Consider the following 23,593-nt stretch of genomic DNA (forward strand, 5'->3'; position numbering starts at 1 on the left):
GGCTGAAGTATAAGCCAATTATAAGATTTGAAGTGTGGGAACCGAAATTCGAAGCAACAGAGAAAGAACTGAGTGTTGTTAGTGCCATGTTATAGAAGAGGAGGCCAAAAAAAGTGATCAGAAAAATATCAGGCTCAAGATATTGTTACTCAAACACCACACATACTCTCATGGGAAGAGAAGGAGCATTAGGCAGTAAAACAGAAGATCTAAACAGTTGAAAGATCAGTCACAAAAATACACTGAGGTGAAAAACAAGAACAAGAAACTATAAACAGACTGCTGATATTCTCATCATAAATATCATGCAGAAGTATCATGCACCAATGGAACAGGTGGAGGTGGGAAACAAGTCCTCTCAATAACATCAGTGACAAGTTTAAGGAGGAGCTAAAGAGCAAGTAAAGGTGCTGTGAGAAAGAGCAGCAGTTAGACAGGAACTCTCCTGTGACCCTGGCAGAACATTTTCAGGTTAAGGAGGACTTTGAGAAGAAGATTGGGATCATGAAAACAAGCTTTCCTGAGAGAAAAGGAGGCAAAAACAGAAGTAGTCTCCAAGCTGCAGACTGAGGTTCAGAGTACTAACCAGACTTTAAAGAAACTAGAGACCCCGAAGCTCATGGAAACACCGGGGATGATCAGGTAGCTCAGGAGAACACTCTAAAACCAGTGAGGTCTCTAGAGATACTAGTCATTAAGATTAAAGGAAGAAGTCAAAACAGTGGTAATAAGATTGCACCTGTGTTTACTGAACTTATGAAAAATGGTTAGCAGCCTTCTGTCTCTTTATATCTGGTTATTGGGCACTCCTGTAAATTGACCCACGTCACTGCCTAAAACTGTTTTGAAAACCAGTGGGCCCTCAGCCTGACAAGCCTATGTGATGTATGTAGAAAGTTGCCATCAGGTAAATGTTGGAAAGCTGTAACATGGAGAGGGCGCTTATGCAAGGAACCTCATCTGTGAATTTTGGGAAGTGGACTTCACACAGGTAAAGTCTGGAATGTATAGTCTTGGTAAGTGTTAGTACTAGTGGCCACTTTTTCAAACTGGGCTGAGGTCATAGTAGTTTGAAAAAAAAATATGGGACATTGGCTCTTTGGCAAGGAGCGTTTTGGAGTTGCTGGGTGGCCTGGACACCGACAGCAGATGGGTGGTGGGCTACTGAATAAGCTTCCAAAATAATGCCCACACCAGTTATCCTGCTAAAGGAGGGGACCAATAGCTCCCAAGGCATCCCTCAGCTTGTAACATCAGTGCCTCCCAGGTGATTGCTGAGGCTGTAGTAACTACTTTGGGTCCCCGTGGCAAGGACAAGCTTATTGTGGATGGCCAAGGCAAAGCAACAATTTCTAATTATGGGGTGACTATTCTGAATCTTCTTGATGTTGTCCATCCTGCAGCAAAAACTTTAGCGGACATTGCCAAATCCCAAGATGCCGAGGTAGGTGATGACACCACCTCTGTGAAACTACTGGCTGCAGAGTTTCTGAAGCAGATGAAAATCATATGTGGAGGAAGGTCTGCACCTTCAGATGATCATCCCAGCTTTCTGCACAGCCATACATTTGGCAGTTAACAAGATCAAAGAAATGTCTGTGACTGTGAAGAAGGACGATAAAGTGGAACAGAGGAAGCTGCTAGAGAAGTGAGTCATGGCAGCTCCGAGTTCCAAGCTCATTTCCTAGCAGAAAACTTTCTTCACCAAAATGGTGATTGATGCTGTAATGATGCTCAATGAATTCCTACAGCTTAAAATGATTGGAATTGAGAAGTTCCAGAGTGGAGTGTTAGAGGGATGTCAGCTAATGGCTGGTGTTGTGTTTAAGAAGTCTTTCTCTTGCTGGGTTTGAAATGCAAAATAAGAAGTACAAAAATCCCATGATTGCCCTTTAAATGTTGAGCTGGAGCTGAAAGCTGAGAAGGATAATGCTGAAATCAGAGTCCACAGAGTGGAATATTATGAGGCAATTGTTGATGCCAAATGGAACATTCTCTATGACAAATTAGAGAAGATTTACCAATCTGGAGCCAAAAGTTATTTTGTCTAAACTCCTCATTGTAGTTATGGCCACTTGGTACTTTGCTGATAGGGACTTGTTCTGTACATGCTGTGTGCCTTAGGAGGATCCAAAGAGGACAATGATGGCTGTGGAGGCTCAATCCAGACCACTGTCAATATTCTGAATACAGATGTATTGGGTCATTGCCAGGTGTTTGAAGAGACACAGATTGGAGAGGGGAGGTACAATTTCTTCACTAGCCTCCCCAAGGCCAAAACTTTCAACTTCCTCCTCCATGGTGGTGCTGAATAGTTCAAGGAGAAGACAGAGTAACCCCTTCATGATACCGTCATGATAGTTAGAAGAGCCATCAAGACTGATTCAATGGTGGCTGGGGGGGGGGAGGGGTATTGAGACGGAGCTTTCCAAGTACCTGTGAGATTACTCAAGGACTATTCCAGGAAAGCAGCAGATGTTGATTAGGGCCTATGACAAGGCTTTAGGGATTATTTATGTATGACAATGCTGGTTTTGATGCCACAAACATTCTCAACAAGCTGCAGGCTCGGCATGCCAATGGGGCATATGGAATGGGGTGGATGTCAACAATGAGGACATTGCAGAAACCTCCCAGGCCTTCATGAATGAGCCAGCTATGGTGCTGATCAATACCCTGACAGAAGCCTCTGAAGCTGCATGCCTTATTGTGTCTGTCAATGAGACCATCAAGAATCCTCGCTCCACTGTGGACACTCCTCCATGCCAAGGGCATGGGCCACTTCCATTACGAGGCATCGCTCCCTGGCTGGCAGGCTGCTGTGGGTCTACTAACCTTCCCTGGCTTGATGTATTGGTGTAAATGGAAGTAGTAATTGGTCCACTGTACTCACTGGAGGTGATTTAAATAATATTGAATGCTTAGAATTCAAAAAAAAATATGGGACATTGATTTCACAAAGGCAATGTGATGTCTCATGGTTCTGTGGTTACTATGGGTTTCACTAGTTCACCATGGGCACATGCTAATATCCAATGGTGCCCCAATAATCAGAGAGGCTCGATAATCCTCATTGTTATGCTGGAGGGTGCAGAGATGGCCACTGAATGCTGCTGGAAGAGGTGTGGTGTCAAACCCCCAGGATGAGCTGTTATAAACTGATTGGGCAATGGGCAGTTTGTAAAATGATAACTAAATACGGTTAGCTAGGAGACCCTTTGAAGTGGGAGAGGGGTATAGCCTATATATAGGCAGCATGTTCAAAGTAACAGAACATAGAGAAATATGGAAAAGACCTGAAAGGATGGAAGTGGTGAGACACCAGGAAGGGAAAATTTTGGGAAGAGAGGATGTTGAGAGAGAGCAAGAGGGGAAGGATATCAACTGGCCACCGGTTCAGAGCAGGAAAAGCCTTTGGAGAGAGGAGTGGCCTGAACAGAAGAAGGAAGTGATGGAAGGAAAAAATGGGAAAGACCTGGAAGGAAGGCCAGGTCTAGAGCAAAGGAGGGAGGAAAGGAAAAGGAAAAAAGCCTTACGCTGTGAAGTTTGGAGCTTTGAAGAACATAATTTTGGGGACTGGTAGTTTGCAAACCAATTGACAAATTTTGGCCCTCCACATTGGAGATCTGAAGTTTGGTTGCCGGGGCTGATCATGGCTCTGGGTATCCAGTGCAGGACTAGGTATTTACATTCACATTTCTGGTCTAAGTAAAGTTGCTTATTGCCTTACTTGTGCCTCCAAAGATTGTCTTGTGCTTAATAGATCATAAGTATATGAGTTCATAGAAGTAGGTTTATATCCCAATGGCCATGAATTTTCCAAAATATTATAAAGTCATACTAAGTTTTTGAAAAATTATGGGATAGTGATATTACCTTGGTAATGTGATGTCAAAGTATGATGTCCTAATATTTTGATGGCACAATTAGTTGGTGATGCCAGAATTATGATGAAATCCCAATAGGTTTGTGATGACACAATGGTTGGTAATGTCACAATGACATTCTGGATTTCAATTGTAATTAACTCACAAAGAATATATGAATTCACAAAGTGACTGTGATGTCCCCAAAGGCATTTGTCACAAACGTGATGAAGTCCTAACAACTATTTAATGTCACAATGTGACACAATGATCATGGCATCTGGCAGTGTGATGCCAGAATAATCATGATGTCACAGTGTATTTCTGTACCCATACCATGCCTGAAATATATTTGAATACTGATGAGCTCATAAAGTGCTTAAGATATCACAATGGCTGCATGTCACAAAATTTATGACAGGATAGATTTATTTATGTCACAGTGAGTTATTGATACCACCATGGCAATGTGACCTCACAAAGGGATTGTGAGGTCACAGTAATTATGAGGTCACAATGGTTTTCAGATAACCCACATACCACATTTGAAATAGAATAAAATCACAGAATAGGTATTTATGTGTCTATGACATAACAGTGACAATGTAATGTGATAATGCTATAATGTCATTGTAGTTTCGCAATGACACAATGAATTTATGGTGTCATAAAAACAATGTGATTTCACACTGGTGATGATGTCACAAAGGTTCATGATGTTACATAGGTACACAAAGGAACTGTGATTTGACAAAGGCCAACTGGTTTTTAAAGGAGCTAAGTTGTCATAATAGGTTTGGGGTGTCACAATGTGATTGTGATATAATAGCAATATGTTTTCACAAATATTTTGTGATATATCATGCCGATGATGTCTGAATGGTTTTGTGATATCACAATGCGTTTGTAAGATCACAATGACATGTAGAATTTGAATTGCTAATAAATCAAGATGAGGATAGAAGTTCAAAGATGTAGCTTGAAGTCCCAAAGGTGATGAATTTTCGTAAATGTTATGAGGTCACCATAGGTTTGTGAAAACACAATGGGACAGTGATATCAAAATATCAAAGTGATGTCACAATATCATGTCATAATATTTTGGTGTCACAATTTCCTGGTGATTCCATACTTGGAATCAGGTCAAAATCGGTTTGCGATGTTACAGGAGACACGTGATGTCACTATAGCATGCCACATCCCAATTGTTATTAATTCACAATCAGTGTATCAGTTCAACAGGGACTGTAATGACTCTAAAACCTGTGTTGTCCCAAATGTGATGAAGTCCTAACCTGTATGTGATATTACAATGTGACCCAGTGGTCATACCTCGCAATGTGATGTCCCAATGGTCATGAAGTCACAATGGATTTCTGATATCATTTGTCATATCTGAAACATTGTGAGATTTAAAACATTATCTCACAAAGGATCTAAAATATCACAGTGGGAGCATGTCACAAAAGAAATGAGGAGAGAACAGGTACGTAATGTCATCGTAGGTTAGAAATATCACAATGGCAATATGATATCACAATTATTATGAGGTCACCATGGTTTTGTGATATCAAAATATATGCCACATATGAAATAGAATGAAATTACAGAACAGGAATTTACAAAGTGTATATGGTGTCACAATGACAATGTGATGTCCTAATGAAATATTTTTGTGATTTCTCAATGAGCTGATGCTGTCATAAGGACATTGTAATGTCACATTGGTGAAGTCACAAAGGGTTTGTGATGTTACAATGGCATATCTGAACTCTATTGTCAGTAAAACAATGGTATGGGTACACAAATAACTGTGATGTTCAAAAAGGCCAGTGTTCCTTCAAAACAACTCAGAGGTCCTAATAGTTTTGGGAAGTCACAACATGATCATAATATCACAGTGGTAATGTGATGTTAAAATTAGTTGGTGGTGCCATACTGGTGATGTGGTCATAATATATTTGTGATATGTCACAATGTGTTACAATGTCAAAGCAAGTTTGTAATATCACAATGACATGTCCAACTTCAATAGCTATTAATTCTACATGAGAATATGAGTTCACAGAAGGAGATTAAAGTACCAAAGTGCATAAATTGTCTAACATGTCATGAGATCTTATTAGGTTTCTGACAATATAATGGGACAGTGATATAAAATGGCATTATGATCATGAAGCCTCTTCGGCCATGTTATGTCACAATGCATTGGTGATATCACAATGGTGATGAGTTCACATGGGTTGATACAGTCACAATGGGTTTGTGATGTCACAATGATACAGACACAATGGATTTGTGATATCACAATGAGTTTGTAATATCACAATGACATGCCCAGTTTGAATTCGTTCTAATTCACAATGAGGTTAGGAGTTCAAAGAAGGAGTTGAAATTCCAAATCCTATGAATTTTCTAAAATGTTAGGTGTTTACAATAGGCTTGTGAGAACACAATGGGAGAGAGATATCACAATGGCAATGAACTATCAAAATATCAAGCCATAGAAAGGTTTTGATATCACACTTAGGTAGTAATGCCATAAGGCTGATGAGGTCACTATAGGTTAGTAATGTCACAATGGGTTGGTAATCTCAAAATGGCATGCCATATCTCAATTGTCATTAACTTATAAGGAGTATGTGAGTTCACAAAGGGACCGTGGTGTCTCTAAAGCCATGTGTTGCTACAAATGTGATGAAGTCCTAACAGGTTTGCGATGTCACAATGTGACAGTAAAGAGTGACTGAGATGTCAGAAAAGCTATGCGTTTTTTCAAAGGTGCTAAGACAGCAGAATAGGTTTGGGTTGTTACCATGTGATTGTGGTGTCAAAATGGCAATATGCTGTCACAGTGGTTTGTGATGTCACCGTTGTGATGAGGTAACAATGGGTTTGTGATGTCATAAGTTTATAATATCATAATCACATTTCCTATCTCAGTTGTTACTTGTTCACAATGAGGATACAAGTTCACAGAAGTAGCTTCAAGTCCCAGTCCAAGAATTTCCTAAACTGTTATGAGATAATTCTAGTTTTATGAAAACATATTGTGACTCTGATATCACAATTGCAATATGATGTCACAATGTCATGTAATAATATTTTTATGTCACAATTAGGCAGTGATACCATGCTGGTAATGAGGTCATAATAGTTTTATAAGTGTGTGATGTTACAATGGCATTCCAAATTTACATTGTCACTAATTCACAATAAGTATATGAGTTCACAAAAGCACTGTGATGTAACCAAAGGAATGTCTTGTCAGAAATGTGATGAAATCCTAACAGGTTTGTGATGTCACAATGTGAAACAATTGTCATGACATCTAGCAGTGTAATATCACAATGATCCTAAAGTCACAGTAGATTTCTGACATCACAGGTATTTCCTGAAATGTTCTGAGGTGGAAAACAGACTATCTCACCAAGAGCCTAAGATATCACAAGGGCAGCATGTGACATAACTTGTGAGTAGAAGACAGGTTTGTGATATAGATCCAACTCAGATGCCATTCAGTAGAGGAATGGATCAAGAAAATGTGGTATATATTTACAATAGAATTCTATGCATCAGAAAGAATAAAACAACCCCCTTTGTTAGAAAATCGAAAGATGTTACAATTTGTTGTTGATGCATATTAGAGTTGAGGTCCCAATAGGTGAGTGATGTCACAATAGTTTTGTTATGTCACAATGACATGCTGGATCTCATCATTAACACACAATGAGTATATGAGTTCACAAAGGACTGTGAAGAGTACAAAGGCATTAGTTGTCACAATGTTTTGAAGTCCTAATATATCAGGCCTCTGATGTCACCTTGGGTTAGTTATATCACAATGGCAAAGTGATGTCATGAAGAAATTGTAATGTCACCATGGTTTTAGGATATCAACCTACATGCCATTTTGAAATAGCATGAAATCGCAGAAAAGGAATTATCAATGTGATTATGTCTGAAAGATAGTGATGTCATAATGTTATGATGTCATTGTAGTTTTGTGATGTTACAGTGAGCTGTTTCATATTGAAACAAGCGAATTGTGACATCACATTCCATCGTACCATCACAATCACATTGTGACATCCCAAACCTATTATGTCCTCAGCATCTTTGAAAAAAGCGTATGGCTTTTTAAACTTCACACTATATTTGTGTGCCAATATTGTGAACTATTGATGATTTCATGCATGCTGCTGTAACATAACAACACCTTTGCGATGTCATCACCAGCGTAACATCACACTGTCATTATGACACTATCAGCTCATTGTGACATCACAAACCACAAGACAGCATAGCATTATGACTTCACATCGTCATTGGAATGTCATAGACACATTTGTGAATGCTTATGTAATTTCATTCTATTTCAAATGTGGCATATGTGTTTTCAAAAACCTATTATGACATTGTCATTATTCATCACCAGTGAGATCACTCTGTGGCATCAAAATGTTATATGTTGGAAATTACATTTGTGTTATATCACTGTCCCATTATTTTTCCCAATCCTATTATGACCTCATAACATATTAAAAAATTCATAGACTTTGGGACTTCAAGGTCCTTCTGTGAACTCATAGCCTCATTGTGAACTATTAGCCATTGTTTTTAGACATGTGATTGTGATATTATAAAGTCTTTGTCACATCATTGACACATTGTGACTTCACAATCACATTAGGACATCCCAAAGCTCTTATGATCTCTTAGGGCCTTTGAAAAACACATGGCCTTTATTACATCACAGTCCCTTTCTGTACACATATCCTCATAGTAATGACACGAGATCAGATATGCCATTGTAAGACCACCAATCCTTTGTCACAGCATCACCAGTGTGATGTCATATTGACCTTCTGATATGATCAGCTCATTGTGACATTATAAAAAGAATATGATAGCATTATGATGTCACAAGGTCATTGTGACATCATAGGAACATTATGAATACCTATTCTATGATTCATTTTTATTTAAATTGTGGCATGTTAGTTAATATCAGAAACACATTGGGACCTCATAACCACTGTGACATCACAATCCCATTGTGACATCATATTGCCATTATGGTATCATTTAACTCACTGTAACATCACAAAACTGTCCTATTCTCATGAATATTTTGTGTCTCAGTCATGGTGCTGGAATGATGGTCCTAGGTGCTGTCCCTCAGCTCTTCAGCTCAAGGCTAGCATTCTACCACTTGAACAAAAGCACGACTTCCACTTTTTGGTGGTTTATTGGAAATAACCATCTCACAGACTTTCCTGCCCATGCTGGCTTTGAACAATCCTCAGAACTCAGCATCCTGACTAGCTAGGATTAGAAGCAGGAGCCACTGGCTGCTCCTAAGTTTTGTGACAAACTATTGTGACTTCATCACCAATATGGCATGACCAACTATTTGTGACATCAAAACATTAAAATTCCATGATATTTTGTTATTCACATTGCCACTATGATATCACAGTCCCATTGTGTTTTAACAAATGACCTTAGAAAATTGATGACCTTTGGGAATTCAAGCTCCATTTGTGAACTAATATCCTCTTTCTGTACTAGTAGCAATTGAAATCTTATGTGATTGTCATATGTAGAACTTGTGATATCACTATCCCATGGTGACCTTATCACTACAATGACATCAAAAACCCACTGTGAAATCACATTGTTTTTGTGACATCATGATCACATTATGACATCCAACTCTTATGTCCTCAGCACCCTTGAAAGAACACAAGGCCTTTGTGACATCACAGTCACTTTGAGTAACCATATCATCATTGTGAACTAAGGATAGTTGAGATCAGATTTTCCATTTTGACATCACAAAACTTATTGTGACATCACATTGTCATTATGACACCATTAACTTACTGTGACATCACCAAACTACAGTTATATCATAGCATTATAACATTACAGTGTCATTGTGCTATTGTGGACGTATCTTGAATGCCTATACTGTGATTTCATTCCTTTTCAATGTGGCATGTGGATGTCAGAAACCCACTAAGACATAAACTTTCTGAAATCATATTGCCATGGTAGTAACACTAACCCACTGTGACATCATATACCTATCCTATCCTCCTAACTTTTGTGACATGCTGCTTTTGTGATATCTTAGGCCTTTTCTGATGTCATAATCTGTTTTCAACCTCAGACTATTTCAGGTATAACATGAAATATGGGAAGTCTACTGTGATATAATGACCATTGGGCCATCAAACTGCCAGATATCATGATCATGTGTCACTTTGTGATATCAAAAATCTGTTAGGACTTCATCACCTTTGTGACAACACATGACTGTGGATTCATCACAGTTCCTTTGTGAACTCATATATGCATTGTGAGTTAGTGAAAACTGATATCCCCATGACATTGTAACATCCCCAACCCATTTTGATATCAGAAAGTTATTGTGAACTCAACACCAGTTTGGCATAACAAATTGTGACAGCAAAACATGATGATAACATGTCATTCTGGCATCACATTGCCATTGTAACATCAAAGGCATGTACATTGGGAATTGATGCTCCTTTTGTGAACTTGTATCCTCATTGTGATCAAATAGCAATTGAAATTGTACATATCATTGTGTTATTACAAACTCATTTTGACATGACAAACACATTGAGGCATCATCAACTGGGACTTGACAAATCCATTAAGATATCACATTGCCATTGTGACATCAACATCAAAATGTGACCAAACCTATCATGACCTCTTAATACCTATGAAAACATCATTGCCATTGTGACATCAGAAGCCCTTTATGTACCTGGTTAAACTCGTTATGAACTAATGGCAATTGAGATCCAGCAGGCCATTGTAACATCACAAACATATTGTGATCTCATCACTAGCATGGCATCACCAACTAATATTGATATCATAAAATTATTATGTCACAATATTTTGGCATTACATTGCCATTAGATTTTCACAGACCTATTGCAATATCATAACATTTTAGATTATTCATGATCTTTAGGACTTAAAGCTCCTTCTGTGAACTGGTATCCTCATTCTGAACTAATAGCAATTGAAATTGGACAGGTCATTGGGATAGTTCATACTCGTGATATTCACTAAACCATTATTACCTCATCACCACTCTGACATCACAAACCCACTATGATATCATCATACTGATGTGATAACACAATCATATTCTGTAATCCCAAAACCATCATGATTTCATTGCAAATTTGAAAAAAAACAATGGCTTTTGTGACATCACAGTGCCTTGCATATGCCTATCCTCATTGTGACCTAAGGAAAATTGAGATCAGACAGCCCATTGTAACATGTCAAACCCTTTGTGACACCATCCCCAGTGAGACATCATATTGTATTTATGAAATGATCAGCATATTGTGATACACAAAACTACAATAATATCATAGTATCATGTTATCACTTTGTCATTATGATGTCATAGACACATTATGAATACGTATTCTGTGATTTCATTTTATTTCAAATACGGCATGGGGCTTGATATCAGAAACCCATTGTGACCACATAACCTTTGAGACAGCAAACTCTTTGTGATATTACATTTCCATTGTGCTATCACTAAGCCACTATTACATCAGAAGCCTAACCTGTCCTAAGAACTTTTGTGACATTCTGCCATTGTGACATCTTAGGACCTTTGTGAGCTCATAATCTATTTTTGACCTCGTAATATTTCATGTATTATATTTGATATCAGAAATCTTCTGTGACCTCATGACCATGGTGACATCAGAGTGCCATACCTCATGAATATTGTGTCACATTGTGAATTCACAAACCTGTTATGACTTCATCTCCTTTCTGACAACATATGATTGTAGAAAACACAGTCCCTTTGTCAACTTATGTACTGATGTTAATTTAATGACTAATGAGCCTTAACGTGATATTATGACCAACAAAATTCATTGAGATGTCATCACCAGTATGGTCTCACCAAATAATTGTAACAGAAAAACAACATTATGACACATTGCCATTGTGATATCACTGACATATTGTGTTTTCACAAACCTGGGAATACCTCATAATATCTCAGAAAATTTATGGACTTTGTGGCTTCGAGCTCCTTCTATGAACTCATATAAATAATGTGAATTAGTAGCAATTGAGTTTGGACATGTGTTTGTGATATTACAAACTCATTGTGTCACCACAAAATTATTGTGACCTCATTATGCCATCTGTGACATAACAGTCTTGTTCTGTATCCATATCCTCATTGTAAACTAATGACAATTTAGATCAGACCTGCCATTTTAACATCCCAAAAACTTTGTGACATCATCACCACGATGACATCACATTATAGTTATGATACCATCAGTGACATCACAAAATGACAATGGCATCATAGAATTATGACATTCCATTATCAGTGAAGTCTTAAACACATTGTGAATGCCTATTCATTCTATTTCAAATGTGGCAGATAGATTGGTATCAGAAACCAACTGTGACCACATAAATGTCATCTTCAACTAATTTTGGCATCAAAACTTTATTATGACATGATATTGTGACATCACATTGCAAGTGTGATATCACTGTCCAATTGGGCTTTCAAAAACCTATAATGACCACACAACATTTTAGAAAATTCATGTTCTTTTGGATTTCAAGTTCCTTCTGTGAACTCATATCCTCATTGTGAGCTAGTACTAATTGAAATATATGAATGACATATCAGAAATCCACCGTGACATCATTACCATTGTTACATCAAAATGACAGATGTCATGATCATTGTGTCCCATTGTGACAGCACAAACCTGTTAGGACTTTATCACATTTGTGCAACACATGCCTTTTGAGACATCACAGTCTTTTTGGGAATGCATATACTCACGAGTTAATGACAACTGGGATCTGGGATGCCATTGTGACATAAAAAACTGACATCACAAACTTATTATGACCCCATGACCAGGATGGCATCGCCAAATAATTTTAATCAACACAAGATATTGTGACATCACATTGCCCTCATGGTATCAGAATCCCATTGTGTTTCCATAAGCCTATTGAGACCTCATAATGTTTTATAAAATTCAGTGACTTAGGGACTATAAGCTCCTTTTGTGAACTTGTATCCTAATTGTGAACTAGTAGCAATTGAAAATGGACATGTGCTTGTGATATTATAAACTTGTTGTGACAACCCTAACCATTGTGACCTACAAAGTTGACATGAGAAACCCTTCCTGACATTACATTGTTGTTTGTGACATCACGATCACATTGTTACATCCCAAACCTATTATGACCTCTTAGTACTTTTGAAAAACCAAGTTGCATTTTTGACATCACAGTCCCACTTCTGTCTGAAAACAGGCTTAAAAAAGGCTCTGAATCTCCAATATGTGGAGTCAACGTACACCAAGAGGTTAAGAGAAAATAATCAGACCTGAAGAATAGATTTCAATACATAAAATAGGAACATGTAAAAGTAAAAACAGAGAAAAAAGGCTCAAAATGAACCTAGAAAACATTCAGCTTGAAATGAAAGCCAAGACCCACTAGCCTGAGTGAGCATGAGGCAAAGTTGGTGACCACATGTCTGAGGCTGAAAGATGCACTGGACCCCTATGCTGCCAACCTTACTGAATACATGCCAGCCCAAGAGGAGATCCTGTCGGTGTATGTGGAAATCAAGGCCCATTAAATGGTTATGGATATCTTACAAGAATGTATTAGGCTGAAGTATACACAGATTATAAGTTTTGAAGTGTGTGAGTGGAAATTCAAAGCAACAGAGAAAGAATTGAAAGTGCAGTTAGCAAAGCAGACACACAAGTGCCATGTCATAGAATAAGAGGCCAAAAAGTGAATAGAAAATATCAGGCTCAAGAAAGAGATTGCTACTCTTCAGAAAGAGTTAAAGGACACAAATACTCTGATGGGGAATGACTGTGAAAGGGAAAGAGTATTAGGCAGAAAAAACAGAAAGCTAAACAGTTTGAAGATGTGTCTCAAAAATTCACTGAAGTGAAAAACAAGAATGAGAAGCTACTAGAGGAAAAGGACAAAGAGAACAACAAGATCCTCACCATAAATGTAAGCAGAAGCATTGTGCATCAAAAGAACAGGTGGAGGTGGGAAACAAATCCTCTCAATAACACCACTGAGAACTTTAAGGAGCAGTTGAAGAGAAAACAAAGCTTCTGTGAGAAGGAGCAGCAGTTGAACAGTAAAGGTAGTCTTCTGTAACCCTTGTAGGTTAAGAAACTTCCAGGTTAAGAAGGACTTTGAGAAGGATATTGGGATCATAAAAGCAAGGAGGAGGATCAAATGGAAGTCTCCAAGCTGCAGACTGAGGTTCAGAGTACTAACCAGAAGTTAAAGAAACTAGAGACCCTGAGGCTCCTGGCAACAACTGAGCTGATCAGGTAGCTCAGAGATCACTCTAAAATTAGTAGGGTCTTTAGAGATACTAGTCATTAAGATTAAAGGAAGAAGCCAAAACAAGCTTGCAAATGTGGAAACTAAACTTGTGAAAAATGGTTACAAACCTTCTGTCTGTTTATATCTAGTTATTGAGCACCCTGATAAATTGTCCAGTGTCACTACTTAAAACTGTCTTGAAAACCAATGGGCCCTCAGACTGACAAGCTTATGTCATGTATATAGAAAGTTGTCAACTGGTAAATGCTGGAGAGCCTGAAGATATAGTGATGGCACAAATTTGAGGAACCTCACCTGATAAATATTGGAACATGGACTTCACAGAGGTAAAGTCTGGAATGTATGATTCTAGGTATCTGTTAGTAGTAGTGAACACTTTTCCAAGCTGGGCTGAGGCATTTCTGACAAAAACTGAAACCACTCAAGTAACAGCCAAAAATTTATTCCATGAAATATTTCCTCAAATTGGCTTAACAACAGCAGTGGGTTCCTATAATAGGCAGGACTTCACAGCCCAAGTTGCTCAATTAGCTAAACCCTAGGGATAAATTGGAAATTACATTGCATTTATAGACCTCAGAGTGGGTGACAGGTAGAAAGAATGAATGGGACCTCAAAGGAAACTTTAAATTAATTACAGAGACTGGCCCTGACTTGGTAAGCCTGCTGCTGTTGGCTCTCCTTTGAGCAAGAATCACCCCATTTCACTCCCTTTGAACAAATTTATGGTGGATAACAGCCTTTGGTTCCTAAATTTGGGGAAGCTACAATAACAAATGCCTAAACACAATCTTGTATAGTCCCTGCAGGTTTTGCATCAAGTTCTTTATATCCCTCTTTTTAGTAGCTAAGGCCCACTGGCAACCTGAGTAAAACTCCACCAACTCATGTTTGCCTGGATAGCTTGTGTGGTTAAAAAGATATTGCACTCCTGAATAGGAACCCATGTGGCAAGGACCTCACGTGATTGTGGTAACTAAACCACTGTCTATTAAATTTGCATGAAAACAGCATTGGATCAATCACTCCCAAGTGAAACAGGCAGTGGACTAATATCCCTAGAAGACTGCAATATATACAGTTCAGGAACAATTAGAGGATCTGTTAAGGATAACAATTACCAACTGTTAATTATTGTTAGCTAGTGTGTTTCTATAGTTTCCTACATGTTATCTGTTAAATTTGCATTTCAAGCCTGTTCAATGTGGGGAGAGAAGGGATGCTTAGGTTTTGGTCCAGAATGATTCAAGGATTTGATTGGACATGAAAACCAGTGGACATTGTAATAAACAGTGGGGACCCAATAATTGATGGGGCCTGAGAATCAGCATGGCCTCTTGGCAAAGACGTCTCAATGACAATGTCAAAATGCTATGATGTTATTGTAATTTGGTGAGGTCACAATTAGCAGATGGTGTCATAAAAATACTGTGATGACATATTAGAAATGATGTGACAAAGGGTTTGTGATGTTACAATCGCATGTCTGATCTCATTTGACAGCTCACAATAGAATATGGGTACACATATGGACTGTCATGCCAGAAAGACCATGTGTTTTTACAAAGGTGTTAAGAATTCATAGTAGTTTTGGAATGTCACCATGATGTCAGAACAGCAATATGATATCACAATTGGTTTGACAAGTAACAATGGTCACGAGGTGACAATGGGTGTGTGATGTCACAATGAGTTTGTAATATGGCAATCACATTGCAATTGCTACTAGTTCACAATGAAGTCACGAGAGCACAGGAGTTTAAAGTCCGAAAGACCATGAATTTTGTAAAATGTTATCAGGTCAAAATATATTTGTGAAAACACAATGGTATAGTGAAATCACAGTGGAAATATGATGTTACATCATGTCATAATAATATTTTGATTTCCCAATGAGTTGGTGATATCATACTAGTGATCAGGACACAATAGATATGTGATATCATAATGAATTGGTGGTGTCACAATCCCATGCCAGATCTCAATTGTCATTAACTCACAATGAGGAGTTCACAATGGGACACTGATATCTCAAAAGGCATGTGTTGTCATAAATATGCTGCAGTTTTAACAGATTTGTGATGTCAACATGTGACACAATGGTCTTGGTGTCTGTGAGACTATGTCACAGTGATCGTTATGTAACAGTGGATTTCTGAAATCAGATAACATACCTGACATATTATGAGTTGGAAAATAGACTATAAGCTCATAAAGAGCCAGATATATAACATTGGCAGCATTCACTGTCTTTGGGACTTCATTCTCCTTCTATGAATTAATTGAAAATGGACATGAGATTGTGATATTACAAACCTGTGAAGTCACAAACCCATTATGACCTCACTACCACTTTAACATCACAAACCCATTGTGACATCACATTGCCATTGAGACATCAGGACCAAATTATGATATCCCAATCCTATGATGGCCTCTTATTACCTTTATAAAAACATATGGCCTTTGTGGCATCACAGATACTCTTTGAACCAATATCCTCGTTGTGAACTAATGACAATTGAGATCAGACATGCCATCGTTACATCACAAAACATTTTTGACATCATTAGCAATGTGACATCACATTGTCCTTTTCATACCATCTTGCTAGCTATATCCTTTTCCCTGCAGAAACTATGCAATTTCATGCAATTCCATTTGTGCATTCCTAGATTTGTTGTGTTTCTGGGTCTTTATTAAGAGAATTTCAGCCTGTGCCCATGAGCCCTAGATTTTCTCCTATTCTGTCCTGTAATGTTTCCAAGGTGTCTGCTTGAACTTTAAGGTCTTTGATACATTGGCAGTTGATTCTGGTGCAGTGTGATATATATGGATCAATCTTTTTTTTTTTATGTAGTTTACCAATATTGCAAGCACTGTTTATTGAAGAGGCTGCCTTTGTTCCATTCTATATTTTTTGCTCTGTTATTGAGAATTAGGTGGCTCTGGGACTGTGGGTTCATTTATGGGCCTTCAGTTTGATTACATTGGTCCTCAGGATTGTTTTTTTTTGCCAGTAACAAGCTGTATTAATTACTTATGGCTTTGTAGTAGTGTGAAGTTTGGTTTGATATTATTCCAGCAATTTTCTCTCTGCCAAGGATTATTTTTTTGCTACTTGGGGGTCTTTTGTTCCATATAAGATTTTGGGTTGCTGCTTCTATTTCATTTTAGAATGAGGTTGGGATATTGATGGGTATTGCATTGAATTTGTAGATAGACTTTGGCATTATTGCCATTTTCACGATGTTAATCCTACCAAACCAGGAACATAGGAGATATTTCCACTTCCTTAGTTATGCTTTAATTTCCTTTTTCAGGTTTTACAAGTTTTTATAATAGACGTCTTTCACTTCTTTAAGTTAACCTCTACGTATTTTAATTTTGTGGGGCTGTTACAAAAGAAGTTGCTTTCCTGATTTCAGCCTTGTCTTTCTTATTATTGGTATACAGAAAAGCCATTAATTTTTGAGGTTTAATTTCATATCCTACTACATTTCCAAAGTTACAGATCAGCTTCAGTAACCTGAGATTGGAGTCCATGGACTTCTCTCTATACAAAATCATGTCATCTTCAAAGAGAGGGGAGTTTTACTTCACCTTTCCTTTGGGATCTCCTTTTGTTTGCATCTTGTCTTATTGCTCTAGAGAGGCACTATAATTCTAAAATGAAGAGAAGTGGAGAGAATGGACATCCATGACTCGTTCCTCAATTCAGAGGAAATGGCTTTAGATTTATATCATTAAGTATAATGCTGGTTGTAGGTTTGTCATTTACAACCTTTATTATTTTGAGGAATGTTCCTTGGATTCCTAGATTTTTGAGAGCTTTCATAATAAAGGGATGTTGGATCTGGTTAAATGCTTTTCTACATCTATTGAGATAATCATGTGGTTCTTATAGGCTCTTGTTAATATGATTAATTGTATGGATTGGCTTGCAAATATTGAACCAGCTTTACATTGCTGAAATGAATCCTGTTTGATCACGGTGTATGTCTTTTTTTCTGTTTTTGAAGTCGATTGACTCAAATTTTTTTTGAGAAATTTTGCATCAATGCTTATCAGAGAAATAGGTCTCTTTCTTTGATGAGTTCCTCACTGGTTTGGGAATGAGGGTTATTACAGCTTCAAGGAAAGTCTTTGGTAGTGAGCTTTCACTATTAATTTCCTTAAAGGGTTGGAGAAATATTGGGGTGAATGCAGCTTTGAAGGCCTTGAATACAGATGTAAATCCATCTGTTCCTGGACTTTCTTGGGTTGGAGGTCTCTTATTGCTCTTTCTCTTCTGATGCTTGATATGAGTCTGTTAAGTTGCTTTAAATCATCTTTGTTTAGTTTGGGCATGGAAAAATTTGCTAGAAATTCGTTCATTTCTTTTTGATTCTAGAACTTATTAGCATAAAGGTTTGAGAAGTATTTCCTTATAATGTTCTGAATCTTGTTCCCCTCCCCCTGTGGTGATGTTTCCATTGTCAACTGAGTTTGTTTATTTGGGTGTGTTCTCTTTTTTTGTTATAAGATTTTCTAGGACTGCCAGTTTTATTAATCTTTTCCTAGAACCAACTGTTTTGTTGATTCTTTCTATGTTTATTTTGGAATCTAATTAATTTAATTTTGATTATTTTTTTTCTGTATACTGGATTGGGGTTTAGGTTATTGCCCTTTTTCAAGAAGGTTAGGTATCTCATTAAATTTTAGGTTTCAGATATCTCCAATTTGTTGTAGTTGGAACTCAGACCCATAAACTGCCTTTGCTGTGTCCTACAGGAGCTGGTAATTTGTGTTCATTTTTGTTAAATATCATGAATATCTGAAGTTCCTTCCTAATGAATTCCAAGACACACTGGTGGTTCAATTGTGTGTTGTTCTGTCTCCATGTGAAACAGGATTTGTTTGGTGGCTTTTGGTGTTGAATTCTACTTTCATTATGCAGGGGATAATTTCAATGTTTCTAAACTTGCACAAATTTATTTTGTGAACTAAAACGTGGTCTATTTTGGAGAATGTTCCATGTGCTACTGTGAAGAACATGTATTCTGATGCTGCTGGAAGAAATATTCAGTAGATATCAAGCCTACATGATCTATTTAGTTGTTTAAGTGTAGGGTTTCTTGAGTTTTTCCTGGGTTGATTTATCTAGCAAGGATAATGGTGTGTTAAAGTCCCCAACACTTAATATCTTTGGATCTATGTTATATTTTAGGGGAAGTAATATTTGTAGAATAAATATGTGTGCTCTGTTTTTGGTGAATAGATATTTAAACTCACAGTATCCTCCTGAATTTGAGATCTCTTAATTAGTGTGTAATGATGTTCTTTATCTCTTCTCATTAACTTTAATTTAAAATCTACTTTATCTGATATTACAATTGCAACTTGCACCGGTTTATGGAGACTATTTGCTTGGTAGAAACTATTCCAAACTTTCAGGATTATTTTATTTTAGGGGCCAATCTCTATCTCTTGAAGGCAGAAGATAGAAGGATCTTCCTTTTTGAGCCAACTAGAAAATCTATGTCCCTTAATTTAAGAATAAAATCCTCTAATATTGGGAGTAAAGTATGAGAAGATTTTGGCAGTTCCTGCCATGTTATTCATGTTCTTGGGGGCTTTGGCAACTGGGTTCTTCCTATAATTCTTGTTTTCTCTATGTTGGGGCCACTGCAAGGTTTAATTTTGTTCTTGTTTTTTTTTTTTTTAAATGTATAGGACATCTTTAACAATCTTTTGTAGGGCTGGTTTGGTAGAGATATATTATTTCAATTTTTCTTTGCTGTGGAAGGTTTTTATTTGACCTGTTATGAAGAAAAGTTTAGCTGGGTACAGTGTTCCTGGTTGACATACATCATTCCAGATTCTTCTTGCTTTCATTGTTTCTGCTAAGAATTCTGAAGTTTTTCTGATAGTTTTCCCTTTATAAATGATTGACCTTTTCTCCTGACAGCTTTAAGGCTTCTTTCCTTGGTCTCAGTTCATCTTTTTGGGATTATAATGTGATGGTGGGATGTCCTGCTGTTCTAATCTCTTTGTCATGTTAATGGCTTCTTGTATCTCAATCAGCCTATCCTTTTGCATATTTGGGAAGTTCTCTGCTAGGATCCTGTTAAATTTCCCAGACCTTTCACTTCTGTCTCTAGTCCCTATTCTATACCCCTTAACTTTAAATTAGGCTTTCTGATGGTGTCTTCTAAATGTTGAATAAATCTATCTTATTTCTTTGATTTGTCTTGAATATTTGTCTACTTTTTCTCTAATATCTAGGCTGTGTTTAACCACAGAGATTAGATCTTCTTCCTGGTCTAACCTACTGTCAATACTTTCTACTTATTTTTCTTTCCTTTCTTTCTAATTGGTCAGACTTGATGGCTTCAAATTCCTTGTTGGAGCTATGTTTTAGGTATTCTATAGACTTCATTAACTCCTTAATCTCTTTTCAGAGTTAATTCTCAAATTGCTTAGTTGATTGGTTATAATTTCTTTGGACTCCATTTCCTTCAGTTGGGCTTCAATCAGCATTCCATTTGTGGCTTCCATACTTTCCTGAAGCATTCTGTTTGTGTGTTCCATGATTGTGTCTATTAATCTTTGTTTTTTTCTCATATCACTCAGGCAATTCCTATATTAATCTCATATTGGCCTTCTAATGCTCATGAAATTCTTGAATTAATCTTTGGTTAGTCTCATCATGCTCATGCATATCCCTATCATGTTTATACCGAGTACTTTACAGGCTTTCAATCTTCACTCAGCAAGTTTACCAGTAGTTTTCTAGAACATTTTGGGAATTCTCCTCTGGATTATTCATTAAATGCTATTTTGTCTGTTTACCATGTGTGGGAGTTGCCATTTTCTCTGGCTTGTTTGCCCATTCAGTGCTAGAGGACTATTTTATGTCAAGCATAATTCAGTGCCCTGTAGATGCACAGGTTGACGCATTAAAAAGGAAACAGATATAATCTAGTTCAAGAGCCACAACCTAGTTCAACAAGAAATGACTAGGGACCCACGGACTAAGAAAATAAAAGCAGAGTAATCAGACCAGAAATTAATAGGTTTAGGGAGAATTGTGAGGAGAAAATAAGATTAGAGGAATGTGGGGAGGGAAAGGGAGAGAAGGAACATCTATCTATGTACTTGATGCTCTCCCCTATCTAGTCGCCAGATGTCAGAAGTAGACAGCAACATTTCTGCCAACTTCAGTACAGATTGGAATGCAGGAGATATACACTAGCCATTTTAGCCAGGCCATCCAATATTTAATTTCCTGCCCCAAACTCTTCCACTTGCCTTTTGCTCTCTAGTATTTTTTTTTTTTTTTGGCTGATCCTTTCCTGCCGCATGAGACTTCACCCAGACTTCAATCAAGGACTACTACCAAGGGACAGCTGGGGGACGACATTTCAGCATTTTACCCCTAATATAGAAGCCTATAGCCAGCAGGTACTATTCAGAGAGAATCTACACCCTTTTTCATAATTATCAAAAGGCTGGAATGTAAGGTCTGCCCAAAGCCATGCAGGCCCTGTGCAGACACCTTCCTACCTCTTGGTTAAATTCCTTCCCATTATATGTTACTTATGTCACTGGAACACCAGGAAGTAGTGACCTTGCCCTCCTTTTAGGTTATATCCTGGGTGGCCCCAGGTCCTGCTTCTCATCAGACCATAAGAGTGTCCCAGTCCTTAAGGTCATATGCAGCTCCAGGGTGGCCACAACTTTTTGCCACTCTTCCTTTACCTGGCCTAGATAACTCCTGGTCCAGGAGTAGGTCTCCCTTTTCTGCCATGGCTCTCCACCATGCAGGGTGGGGGCAACAGTTTGCTATTTTCCCTGACTAGCACAGTTTTTTCATCAGGTACCTAATGAAACCTATCTACATACTATACCTGCAAATAATAGATCCGTTGTGATCTCATCACCTCTGTGATCCCATTGTTACATCATGATCATACTGTGACACACCTTTATGATACTTTTGTGTACTCATCTCCTCATTGTGAACTAAGGAAAATTGGGATCAGTCATACCATTGTAACATCACAAACTCTTTCTGATGTAATCACCAGTATGATTGAACATTGTCATTATGAGACCATCAGCTCATAATGACATCACCAAAGTACAATGACATAATATAATGACATCACATTGTCATTGTACTGTTCTAGACACATTGCGAATGCCTGTTCTGTGATGTCATTCTACTTCACATGTGTCATGTGCATTGATATCAGAATCCCATTGTGGCCTCATAACAATTGTGACATCAGAATCACTTTGTGACATCACATTGCCATTGTGAAATCACTGTCCCATTGAATTTTCCAATCTTATTGTGACTTCAAATCATCTTAGAAAATTCATGGCCTTTGGGATATCAAGCTCCTTCTGTGAACTCATATCCTTATTGTGTACTAGTCACAATTGAAACTGGACATGTGATTCCTATATTTCACAGAAAGTGCTTGAACACCCAAAGTCCAGGAATTCTGGAAAATATTATGAGGTATTATAGGTTTGTGAAAACAAAAATAGGCAGTGATATCACAATATGATGCAGAATATCATGTCATAATAATTTTTGATGTCATAATTATTTGGTGATGCCATACGGGTGATGAGTCAATAGAATTGAGATATCACAATGGGTTGGTGATGTCACAAGTGCATGTGGGATCTCAAGTACCATTAATTCACAATGAGTGTATGAGTACACAAAAAGACTTCGATTTCTCCATTACACGTTGTCACAAATGTGATGAACTCCTTACAGCTTTTTGATGTCACTATGTAACACAATGGCCATGACCTCTGGCAGTTTATTGTCACAATGGTTATGATTTAATAGTGGATTTCTGATATCATATGTTATACTTTAAATATTATGAGGTGGAAAACAGATTATGAGCTCACAATGGACCCAAAATATCACAATGGCAGTGTCATAAACGATATGAGGACAAGAAGTATGTGATATAAAGAGTGGGTAAGTGATATCACAATGGCAATGTGATCTCACAAAGGGATCATGATGTCACAATAGTGATGTGGTCTCAATTCATTACTGATATCAATTCACTAGCCACATTTCACATAGAATGATATCACAGAATAGACATTCATATTGTGTCTATGACATCACAATGACAATATGATTTCATAATGCTATGTTTTCATTGTAGTTGGGGATGTCACTCTGAGCTGATGATGTCATAAAAACAATGTGATGTCACACTGTTGATGAGGTTACAGAGGTTTTGTGATGTTAC

At 37.6% G+C, this 23,593-nt stretch overlaps 1 pseudogene; it reads left to right on the top strand.

Annotated features, from left to right (window-relative positions):
* Nucleotides 1-1,184: 1,184 nt before the first annotated feature.
* On the top strand, nucleotides 1,185-2,862 carry LOC122127992 (annotated as a pseudogene).
* Nucleotides 2,863-23,593: the final 20,731 nt, after the last annotated feature.

The sequence above is a fragment of the Dipodomys spectabilis genome, unplaced genomic scaffold (assembly GCF_019054845.1).
Source record: "Dipodomys spectabilis isolate Male_0828 unplaced genomic scaffold, ASM1905484v1 ptg000319l, whole genome shotgun sequence".
In the NCBI taxonomy this organism is placed as follows: Eukaryota; Metazoa; Chordata; class Mammalia; order Rodentia; family Heteromyidae; genus Dipodomys; species Dipodomys spectabilis.